Genomic DNA, 12,396 nt, shown 5'->3' with positions numbered 1-12,396 from the left:
TGCCCCCATGGGGGGCAGAAAACCCCCTAGACACCAGGGACTTCTTTTTTTTTTTTTTTATGTTTAGGGTGTCTACACCTTCAGCAAGGGTCGCTCCCTGGGGGCCAAATTGGTTCTAGGCCATTTCTGCCCCCAGGGGAGGCAGAAACCACTAGACACCAGGGATTTCTTTTTTTATCATATACTTACTTACAAGAGGAGCGGCCCCTTGGGTAAGGGCTGCTCCCTAGGGGGGGAAATCATTTTTAGGCCATTTTTGCCCCCAGGGGGCAAATCGGACTAATATAATTATGTAGATCCGCCCCCGGGGGGCAGAAAACCCCTAGACGCCAGAGATCAATTTTTTTCTTTTTTATTTTTCTTTTCTGTGTAGGGAGTGACCCCTTCGGCAAAGGTCACTCCCTGGGGGGCCAAATTGTTTTTAGGCCATTTCTGCCCCTCCTGGGTGTAGATCGGCCTAATATAATTAGGCCGATCTGCCCCCGTGGGGGAAGGAAACCACTAGACACCAGAGAGGTTTTTTTTTTAATTATCCTTACGCATAACAGGAGCGGCCCCTTGGGAAAGGGCCGCTCCCCGGCCGGGCAAAATATTTTTAGGCCTTCTCTGCCCCTCCCTTGGAGGCAGATTGGCCTAATATAATTAGGCCGATCTGCCTCCAAGGGGGGGCAGAAACCTCTAGACACCAGGGATATATATATATTTTTTTATTTTATTTACTTTATGTTTTTATGTATAGGGAGCAAACCCCTAGGCAAGGGTCGCTCCCCTGGGGGTCAAATTGTATTTAGGCCATTTCTGCCCCCCTTAGGGGCAGATCGGCCTATTTTTGTTAGGCCAATATGCCACTAAGGGATGCAGAAATCACTAGACACCAGGGATTGGTGTGTGTGTGTATGTGTGTGTTTTGTTTGGGGGGCTGCTCCTTGGGCAAGGGTCGCTCCCCATGGGGACACATTACTGTTGGCCATATCTGCCCCCTTTGGGGGCAGATCGGCCTATTTTAGGAAGGCTCATCTGCCCCCAAGGGGGGCAGAAAGCCCACCAGAGACCAGGGAAGATTTATTTTCAAAATAAGAGGGTGGGGGTATGGCCATAACCCCACCCCAAATAAATGGGGCCAAAGTTGTTCTGCCCACCAGTGGGTAGATAGGGCAATTATCCCTGATCCACACCCCGGGGGGCAGAAAGATGGCATGGATTTAAAAAAAAACTAAAAATAGTGGGGTGGTGGCTCCCAACCAGTATGGGCCTGGTTATGCCCCCACCCCAACTGAAGGGGGTAACAGTCTTTCAGCTCTCTCCCCGCACACTAAAAAATCCTATCCCACAGCAAGCAAGAAGACGTTTGATTATTTGGGGTTTTGGTTTTACATTTGGGCCATGAGAGCTTGGTAACTCTCAAAATCGTCCCACTTGGAATAGTGAGGGCTGCACTTTTTTGACTTTGGAACGCTGCCATGTAGAAAAATCCACAAGACCCAGACTCATCTGAAAACTAAACATCTGGTTGATTCCAGGGTGGTGTGCTTCACATGCACCCCGCACCATTTTCTTACCCACAATGCCCTGCAAACCTCCAACTTTGCTGGAAATCATACATTTTTCCCACATTTTTGTGATGGAACCTTCTGGAATCTGCAGGAATCCACAAAATTCCTACTACCAAACATTGTCCCATCTATACCGGGGGAACACTGGGTGGAAGGAAATTTGTGACACTTCTCAGATTACAGAACTTTCTGTCACCGAAATGTGAGGAGAAAGTGTTCTTTAGCCAAATTTTGAGGTTTGCAAAGGATTCTGGGTAACAGAATCTGGTGAGAGCCCCAGAAGTCACTCCATCTGGGATTCCCCTAGGTGTCTAGGTTTCAAAAATGTGCAGGTTAGATAGGTTTCCCTAGGTGCCGGCTGATTTAGATACCAAAATCCACAGGTAGGCACTTTGCAAAAAACACCTCTGTTTTCTTTGGGAAAATGTGATGTGTCCACGTTGTGTTTTGGGGCATTTCCTGTCGTGGGCGCTAGGCCTACCCACACAAGTGAGGTATCATTTTTATCGGCAGACTTGGGGAAATGCTGGGTAAAAGGAAATTTGTGGCTCCTCTCAGATTCCAGAACTTTCTTTCACCGAAATATGAGGAGAAAGTGTTTTTTTAGCCAAATTTTGAGGTTTGCAAAGGATTCTGGGTAACAAAAGCTGGTGAGAGCCCCACAAGTCACCCCATCTTGGATTCCCCTAGGTGCCTAGTTATAAAAAATGTGCAGGTTTGGTAGGTTTCCCTAGGTGCCGGCTGAGCTAGAGGCCAAAATCCACAGCTAGGCACTTTGCAAAAAACACCTCTGTTTTCCTTGGGAAAATGTGATGTGTCCACATTGTGTTTTGGGGCATTTCCAGTCGCGGGCGCTTGGCCTACCCACACAAGTGAGGTATCATTTTTATTGGGAAACTTGGAGGAATGCTTGGTGGAAGGAAATGTGTGGCTCCTCTCAGATCCCAGTACTTTCTGTCACCGAAATTGGAGAAGAAAGTGTTTTTGAGCCAAATTTTGAGGTTTGCAAAGGATTCTGGGTAACAGAATCTGGTGAGAGCCCCAGAAGTCACTCCATCTTTGATTCCTCTAGGTGTCTAGTTTTCAAAATGCGCCGGTTTGGTAGGTTTCCCTAGGTGCCGGCTGAGCTAGAGGCTAAAATCCACAGGTAGGCACTTTGCAAAAAACACCTCTGTTTTCTTTGGGAAAATGTGATGTGTCCACGTTGTGTTTTGGGGCATTTCCTGTCGCGGGCGCTAGGCCTACCCACACAAGTGAGGTATCATTTTTATCGGCAGACTTGGGGAAATGCTGGGTGGAAGGAAATTTGTGGCTCCTCTCAGATTCCAAAACTTTCTTTCACCGAAATATGAGGAGAAAGTGTTTTTTTTAGCCTAATTTTGAGGTTTGCAAAGGACTCTGGGTAACAAAACCTGGTCAGAGAACCACAAGTCACGCCATTGTGGATTTCCCTAGGTGTCTAGTTTTCAAAAATGCACCGGTTTGGTAGGTTTCCCTAGGTGCCGGCTGAGCTAGAGGGCAAAATCCACAGGTAGGCACTTTGTAAAAAACACCTCTGTTTTCTTTGGGAAAATGTGATCTGTCCATGTTGTGTTTTGGGGGCATTTCCTGTCATGGGTGCTTGCCCTACCCACACAAGTGAGGTACCATTTTTATTGTGAGACTTGGGGGAACGCTGGGTGGAAGGAAATTTGTGGCTCCTCTCAGATTCCAGAACGTTCTGTCACCAAAATGATAGGAAAAAGTGTTTTTGGGCCAAATTGTGAGGTTTGCAAAGGATTCTGGGTAACAGAACCTGGTCAGAGCCCCACAAGTCACCCCATCTTGGATTTCCCTAGGTGTCTAGTTTTAAAAAATGCACAGGTTTGCTAGGTTTCCCTAGGTGTCGGCTGAGCTAGAGGCCAGAATCTACAGCTTGGCACTTTGCAAAAAACACATCAGATTTCAATGTAAAAATGTGATGTGTCCATGTTGCGTTTCCTGTCCCGAGCATCAGGCCTACCCACGCAAGTGAGGTACCATTTTTATTGGGAGACTTGGGGAAACACAGAATAGCAAAAAAAGTGTTATTGCCCCTTGCCTTTCTCTTCATTTTTTCCTTCCAAATAGAAGACAGTGTGTAAAAAAGACGTGTAATTGAGAAATACCCTGTAATTCACATGCAAGTATGGGCACCCCGGAATTCAGAGATGTGCAAATAACTACTGCTTCTCAACACCTCATCTTGTGCCCATTTTGGAAATACAAAGGTTTTGTTGATACCCATGTTTCACTCTTTATATTTCAGCAAATGAATTGTTGTATACCGGGTAAAGAATGAAAGCCCATTGCAAGGTGCAGCTCATTTATTGGCGGCTCTGGGTACCTAGGGCTCTTGATGAACCTACAAGCCCTATATATCCCGCAACCAGAAGAGTCCAGCAGATGTAACGGTATATTGCTTTAAAAAATCTGACATCACAGGAAATAGTTACTGACTAAAACATTGAGAAAAATGGTTGTTTTTTTGCCTCAGTTTCAATATTTGTTTATTTCAGCTATTATTTTCTGTAGGAAACCCTTGTAGGATCTACACAAATGACCACTTGCTGAATTCAGAATTCTGTCTACTTTTCGGAACTGTTTAGCTTTATGGGATCCAGCATTGGTTTCACACCCATTTCTGTCACTAAGTGGAAGGAGGCTGAAAGCACAAAAAATAGTAAAAATAGGGCATGTCCCAGTAAAATGCCAAAATTGTGTTGAAAAATTGGGTTTTCTGATTCAACTCTGCCTGTTCATGAAAGCTGGGAAGATGGTGATTTTAGTACTGCAAACCCTTTGTTGATGCCATTGTCAGGGAAAAAACCACGAGCCTTCTTCTGCAGTCCTTTCTTCCCATTATCTTTTTTAAAAGAAATGTTCGCTGTATTTTGGCTAAATTCTTGGTCTCCTTCATGGGAACCCACAAAGTCTGGGTACCGCTAGAATCCCTAGGATGTTGGAAACAAAGGACACAAATTTGGTGTGGGTAGCTCATGTGGACAAAAAGTTATGAGGGTCTAAGCACGAACTGCCCCAAATAGCCAAAAAAAAGGCTTGGCACCTGAGGGGGAAAAGGCCTGCCAGCGAAGGGGTTAAAAACTATGATATCCTTGAAAACAATATTTACTAAGAAAGAAAAAATATTCTATACCATAATATTTTTGAATCGCAATTTGCTTTCTGATATTCATGTTGTCTGATATTTTAAAATCAATATTTTGTCCAAACACCTAACTATTCATCAGAGAGCTGCAAAGCATTGTGGAAGAAATATCATGGAAGACAAAGACTGTTTAAAATGATGGAATTTCAAATTAAATTCCACAATAAGTAACCATTGAAATCAAGGCACAAAACATATGAAAGTAAAACAGCAGCTAAATAAAGCGTTTAAAGGAGAGTTCAATTCCTTACTAACCGAGGCATAACCAAAGAGGCAGAGACTGACATTGTTGGTGTCTCCCAAGAGGCACTCATCTTGGTGCCTCGATAAGACAATGGAAAAGTGAAGGTCTGTGTGGATGTTTGACAACTTACCAAAGGTATCATTGGGATGCCTGCATGACTACCTTGATCATGTATATTGCTGGGACTTCATTATTTTCAAAACCTGGTCTGAACAAAAGAAATCACCAGCTTCCATTGGGAAAACTCTTCAGATAGTGAACCATACTCACCCTTGGAAAGGTGTGCATAACACAAAAAGAGGCTATGGGAAATGTGAATTCCTCAGATCAAAACTTGCATTATTATAGATTCTTGCATAAGGGCTTTAAGCTGGATCAAGACAAATCAGTTCATTGGCTGACCAGCACTGCAAAATATTTATATGTCGTGGTGTTGTCTATGGGTGGCCACTAACATTGACCTATAGTAGGATTTTACAATGTTCTGTATTTCATTGCATGACTCACAATATAATGATGAGTTTCCAATGGTATCCTGAATTTGAGGAGGCTATCAAGAAGATAAACATGCAACTGGCTTAACACGTAGGGGATTCCTTTGATGTATACCTCTGCACTGATTGACTGTTGATGTGCATCTTGTATGACTGAGTCCAATTTTTGCTCAGCATCCATAAGATTAGATTTTACATCATTCCACATCATGCCATATGCTGCCAACATGCATACTCACAATCAGAGAATCAGAGGCTAGCAGCTTTAAACATTACTGCCTCTTAATGGTACAGGTGTTGCTCACACCTCTTGATATTTTGAAAGCATGGATATGATTATATGTCAAGGTTATCTCCTAATGCAGTGGAATTGTGTACTTCACTTGCTGTACAATAGCTGAATTTAAAAATGAAGGTGGCAACATGCCCGGAGGTACCCATCAAAAGTATGTGGTGCACAATAATGGGCTCCTAGGGTTCAAGCGATTAGTTATCATGCAAAGATGGTGATATTCTAATAACAAACACTCATTCTCACCATGCATTAATATGGTGAGTACCAAGGAACAACTGTAACAGACAGTAAAGCAGTTGTCAGCATAAGGAAAATTCTTAGGAACCATGTTATTTTTATTCTTGCGTAGTTCAATAGAGGGTACAATCAAAGAGTGGCATCTAAGCAGCGTACACAATGATATACCAGTGCTGTCCCAAGGGGCACCAGTCTTCCCCAGCAGCGAGTTTATTTAGCTGTGTTTGAGCCCATGCCTTGAAGGACATGTTTGATACATTCACCAGCCTAGCATTTCCCAAGGATCCAAAGTCAACATCTCAAATAGTGAAGTACAATAATCCCTGATGGATCAAACAATGTACCAAATTCTAATGGCATACAGAATCACCCTTCAAAGCATTACAGGGGATGCTTGTCTGCTGAAGTGTTTACTCGTATAATTCAGAAGTGTTTACCTCAATAATTTGTGGACAAACGGCACAATAAAGTCAGAAACAAGGATGAAGAAAACAGTCCTGGAGGAAGACTAATGATACTGGTGAAGACATACAAGTATACAAGTAAAGAAACTTGCAAAATACACAGTTGTTACTCCATCAGCAAAAACTAGCACCATATGCCCAAATGTGTCAAGAAATTCAGAATGGAAAAGGTATACACAGCTAATTATGAAAACGCTTCTGTGCCCCATTACCCAAACTGAAATTTGTGAAACAACCAATGACTGCACCATCCTATTGAGGCCACATGACAGGGATCATCAGGTGTCATATGGTCTCCATGGCACCTCATCAAAACAATCTAAACTAGACATTTAAAGATTGGGAAGAAAAACTGTGGATTTTCATTTAAAGAAAGAGGCCTTGTGATCTACCTGGTAGTGTGCACTAGCACTATGAAAAAGAGTAAAAAAGCCTTGGTTCTTGGACACCACTTTATGTCAACAAAAGAAAAAACAGATATGTATGGAAAAGGGTAGTGAAGGGTCAGTGCGGCAGAAGACCAACCCATCAGCAGGAGAACAAAAAATGATGGCTTGGAGTTTTGAATGAAGTATCTGATAGATCACAAGTAACTGGTGTGATATACCTCATGCACAGGGTTGGATGATCAGCAGTGGGTTTATTGAGTGAGGATAGGACAATAGCTGATTTCAAGCACTAAGGGTAAGCACTGCAACTCAGAGAACAGTAAAAGAGTGATGTGGTCACAGGGATGTAGTTTGAAAATTGAGGACTGACAGGTTTGAATGGTGCTCAGCAGAAGATTATATTATTCAATATAGTGGAGCAAGATTAGCTGTTGATCTTGTGGAGAGGGTAGTTCATTAGGCAACATTAATGGCAGTTGAAGGTAGAGGGTGCTTTGTCAGACAGCATTGGCCTTAACTCCCTGAGGGAGATGAGATCAATGCCGCTGCACTGTTTCCGCTGGTTAGGGAGGCCGCTGGCTTGACCCACCGTCGTTTTGGAGTTCAGGCAGTCTGACCACCAAACTCATATTCAGCCCCTGAGTCCTGTAAACCAACATATAAATATTGTTCATGTTCTGTTGAAACTACAATTCATCTATTGAAATTTACGATATTACTATGCCATATTCTTCAAATGCCTTATATAACCAAAATCTAATTAAGTTGCTGACCTTAATGGATCCATTGAGAAATGTGCAACTTACTATTCATGCTAAGTACTATTCTTGCTATGTTTATGAAATTGTGGTATTAGTTGAGGGGGATTAGAACCCACCTCAAATAATAACCCCAATTCTGATCAGGATGAACCACAAAAGTCACTAAATAAGTCCTTGCTTACCTTTTTGGTAGCTTAGCACAAAGCAGCCAATCTCAACTTGGAGACAATTTTAAAGAATGTATGCAGCACTCAAACAATAACAAAGTAGAAACAGAGCACAGGAAAAATCCAAGCCAATTTCTAAACATCGAGCAATTGTTAATAAATACAAAAACGTAAAAATTACAACAATCCAATAAGTAGAACCAGAGATATGAATTTTTGAAGTTTTAATTTTTTTAAATGGTGGCAAAAAGCACAAAGTGGAAACTCTGGTTATCTGGTTGCACTAGACTGGGTCCAAGTCAAAAGTTGCGACCAACCTCAATGGTACATGGGTCAGATACAGGAACCAGGTTTGTGGAAAGTTTACCTTCAAACCTAGAAACTTTTATGGAGAAAAAGTGGTCATTGATGAGCCTTCAATGAGGCAAGCTGGAAGCTGAATCAGAAGTGGGGCTCGATGATTGCATGTTGCTGAAGAACGAGGTTCTCTGCAGTCATCAACAAAGGTGTGAAAACTCCAATCAGGCAGCTAAGTTCAGACTTAGAAGCTTATCTGGAAGTCAGATCTCCTTCAGCAAGGCAAACTAACAAGCTATTTGTGACTGGAGATTTCACGTCCATGGCTATGGCTTTGAATGCGATCCTTGTCTCTCTCAGTTCTTCATGGAGAAATTTGGCACAAAGTTTTTAAGTTCTATCTTTTCCAGTGAGGACAGGAGGTGTATACTCTAACACCAGTGAATGGTCCAGGCCTTCGGGGCACTGCTTGGGGGTTAGGACTCACTCCAACAGAGGAGAAGCAGGGTCCAGGGCTGGTCCAGCTGAAACTGGTCAGGTGAGCAGTTGCCGGGAGAGAGGCCTCTGGAAGCTTGTTGCTCAAACAGGTCAAGGCAAGTAGGTCCAGTCTTCCATCAGGTTCTTCAGACAGCAGGGATGTCATTCTTCTGATTCTCCTCTGGTCCAGGAGTGTTCAAAGGAGGGCACTCTGGGTGCCATTAAAGTCCCTTTGCCAGCCTGTGGATAGGGACAATTCTTGGCCACTCCATAGTTTCCAGCGTGACCCTGCCCACTTTTGCAGACGTTTCTCTGTGTTTCACAGTAGCTTATCCCACAATAGTCCTCTTTCTCTAAAACTAATATCGCAGATCCCTTTGTCCCCTGGCCAAAGCTCCCAGTGCCGTTCCAGATGGCAAACCCTCCCTTTAGTCTCGCAAAACCAATTCTACAGCAGCTTCCCAGCTCTACATTTTTTTTGTTGCCCTTGAAGAGCCTAATTACACGTTTAGCAGCACTCAAACCGCCAAACTCACAGTGGTGGACAGACCGCTGCACTCCTGGCAGTGGTACCGCCAGGATACCGCCACCAGGATCAGGGATCCCCACAGGTTAGCGGTGGCCAAAGTAGTGGGCAGCTATGGCGGTGCTAAGTTCGGCACCGCCGCTCTGATCACGACTTTGCTTTTCACCTGCCTTTTCATGGCAGAGTCCCTGCCATGAAAAGGCTGGTGGAAAGGCAGTGTTGTAGGCAGTGCAGGGTCCCCTCAGCATTGGCCTTGTTTCCCCAAGGGAGTCGAGGCCAATGCCTCTGCACTATTTCCACAGGGCTGACCAGCAGAAACATTGTAAGTGAGACATTTCCACCATGTCGCAATATGATGAGGGGTGAGGCTGCCAGCTTGACAGCAGCCTCCTCCCTGCGGCTTTGGCGGTCTGACATTCGGACCACCAGAGTCGTAATTAGGCCCTAAATGTACATTTCCGATTTTTAAAATACCCTGCACTGTTCCCCATGGGCATTTGGATACTTCCTTTGGGATGACTTATAGAGGAAGGTTAAGGTCTGAAAAAAGGGTTATTTTGCCAGATCTAAATGGGGGTTTAGAACTGCCCACCCAGGCTACATGGGCAGGCATGAAGACATGCTTTATAGTGCTAGTTTAGTGGTTAGCAAAATAAGTGCTATAGCCCACTAGTATTTAATTTACAGGCCCTGGAAACATGTAGTACCACATACTAAAGGGTTATAAATAAAAGTAAATGTACCAAACAGGTATATGCTGATTTGGCTAGGTTTAAAGGAGGGAGAGCACAAGCATTTTACCTCTGGGAAACAGGGGTAAAGTGAAAAGAGTCCTACGGCCAACAAAAAAGGGTCAGCACCAGAAGGCAATATCTGGGGAAATACCACTCAGAAAATAGTCTTTTTTAACAATATGTGTATATCACATCTAATACATCGATCTAAATTGAGGAATAAATAAGTTCATGTTAAGTCCATGTTCTCTGTTAAACAGAGCTGGACCATTAGTCCTGGATTATGTTATTGTATGGTGAGCATATGCCTGAATAACTATTTGTCTTGGCCTCTTCTCCAGCTGTTTGTTTTGGCAGCTTGAATGATAGCTTGCACGCTGTTTCCACCTTCGTCTTCATAACATCATCTCTTATGCGCAAGCATCGTAGTTCTTAGTTCTTTTTGCTTCAGGTTCATGCATAAGCACAACAACAGCAAGATAAGAGCACAACTCTAGTTGTCACGCATGGACCTTCACTACAGACAAAGGCCATACAGCACAAAAACTCTCTTCTATACATGGCACTTCCATGGAGTAGCATGTTACCTGGCTTGCAGAGTACTTCATCGCCTTTTCAGGCATAGGAAGTGCCATATAAATGTAGTTACAATACATTTGAGTGGACTAGAATAGAGAAGGATATCTTGTCGGTGAATCACCTAGTTCTGACAGGTTTCCTCCATTGGAGATTGTTCATACATATCACACACCTAGCTACTCATATTATGTGCCTGTCAGGGCAAATGTTGCAGCTAAAGCTGCTTTGCTTCAACGATCTTCTATTCACCACACGTACGAGTACTTAAAAGACAGCAAATCGCGGCTGCCATGCTGCATGCAGATTTCTGAACAAGTGGCATCATGGGTTAATCCCACCTACGTGACGTGTGGCAGACCTTTGGCTGAATTTGTATTAGGGGAAGTCTTTCAAGACGTTACATAACTCACTGAGCAATCAGGCCTCCCTCATGATGCATTCTTTAATAGCAAGCAAATGTAAATCATATTTAAAATTCTAGGAATTCAATTGCATGCAGTCTCTTTAGTGGTTAATTTGGAAAAAAACGACCAGGTCAGGCAAGGCAGTCTACTTTCCTTTCAACATATTTCAAAACTCTACTTCTTTGTTCTCGAGCCAAAGAACACAGTCCCCTGGTTCTTTTGTTCAATAAGAAACCATGGTTATCTGAGCTTTCTCGATAGTTATTCGCAGATAAACATGATCTGACTGTGAATGTAACTGTTTTATAAGGAATTATTCTTTACTAGGTTCTTAAAGCAATGTATGCATAGGTTCCCAGTGATGCAGTTGTGTTCAGCATGACAGTCACCCTCCACTGCATTGCTTTTATCAATTTTACCTTGAGCACCAATTCATTGAACAAAGGCCTAGGTTATGTGAATAGTATGTAATTGCATTTTACATGCCTGTTTTACTTTTTGTTACTTTACTTTAAAAACATTTAGTTAACCTGTGGCATATTTATTTATTAACCCAACCTTAAACTGCCTTTATATATTTATAAATAGTTTAATAGCCTTACCATCATCTTCTGATACACTTATTTATTTCAAACGTATTTAATGTTATAACCTGACAGGGCTGTTATGGAATCTCATTTATGCTTGACATCCCCCTTGCAAGAAGCATATCAGGTCCCACAGTCACAGAAAAATCCCATCACACGATAGAGATGCCACTCAATGTGCAGACAAAGTATTAGCGTCCTTCCCCTTCTATCAGGTTTCCTGTTTTCATTCCAGAGTATGAAGAATTCCCAATCCAATTTGGCAGAGTGTTATACTTGCAACTTAAGTGGAAAGAGACAGTGTCAAACCTTTAACGTCTAAAATCACCTTGCTTGACAACTGTGCGTTTTTTATTTAGTTTCTTTGCTCTTGTACTATTTTGCGCAAGCCTCCTCCCCCCCTATGAACTTTTTAGGTTTTGGTCATTCCTTCAGTTCCCTTCTGATGATATCCTGATTAACATTTCCGCTTCTGCATACCAGTTATCTTCCACTACAAACCTGACACTTAAATCCTGCTGCCGGAATGATTACGCACTCCTTACCTATAGCCTACAGTGGTGAGTGAGTGCAGTAAAACTAATTTAGTTCGTTCCCATAATACTGCATCACGGATTGTTGCTGACACATCGTAATACACTGTGATTCGCTATAAGTGGTAGAAAACTGCAATGGGTGTGTGGAAGCCCTAAAAGGTCCAGAGAGATGCTCATGTGTTTTCCCCATCCCTTACCCTTCTTTCCGCTTCACCCAGAGTTTTACATGTAGTGACGGTTCTAGTAAGTACTTGTAATCAGGCACACGGGGAGGTACGGGGTCGACCATAAAGTCCTGTAACCTAACACTGCCCTTTAATTAATTTGTATGCGTTTTATTTTGAAAGTCTAAACATATCCATTAAGTATACGAAGTTAGTGTATGATTACATTATTTTAACTACACAAGCCAACCATTTCACTATTATTCACTAATTTATATTTATGTTTTTGATTGGCCTAATC

This window comes from Pleurodeles waltl, chromosome 1_1 (assembly GCF_031143425.1).
Source record: "Pleurodeles waltl isolate 20211129_DDA chromosome 1_1, aPleWal1.hap1.20221129, whole genome shotgun sequence".
Lineage (NCBI taxonomy): Eukaryota > Metazoa > Chordata > Amphibia > Caudata > Salamandridae > Pleurodeles > Pleurodeles waltl.
This window is presented reverse-complemented; position numbering follows the sequence as displayed.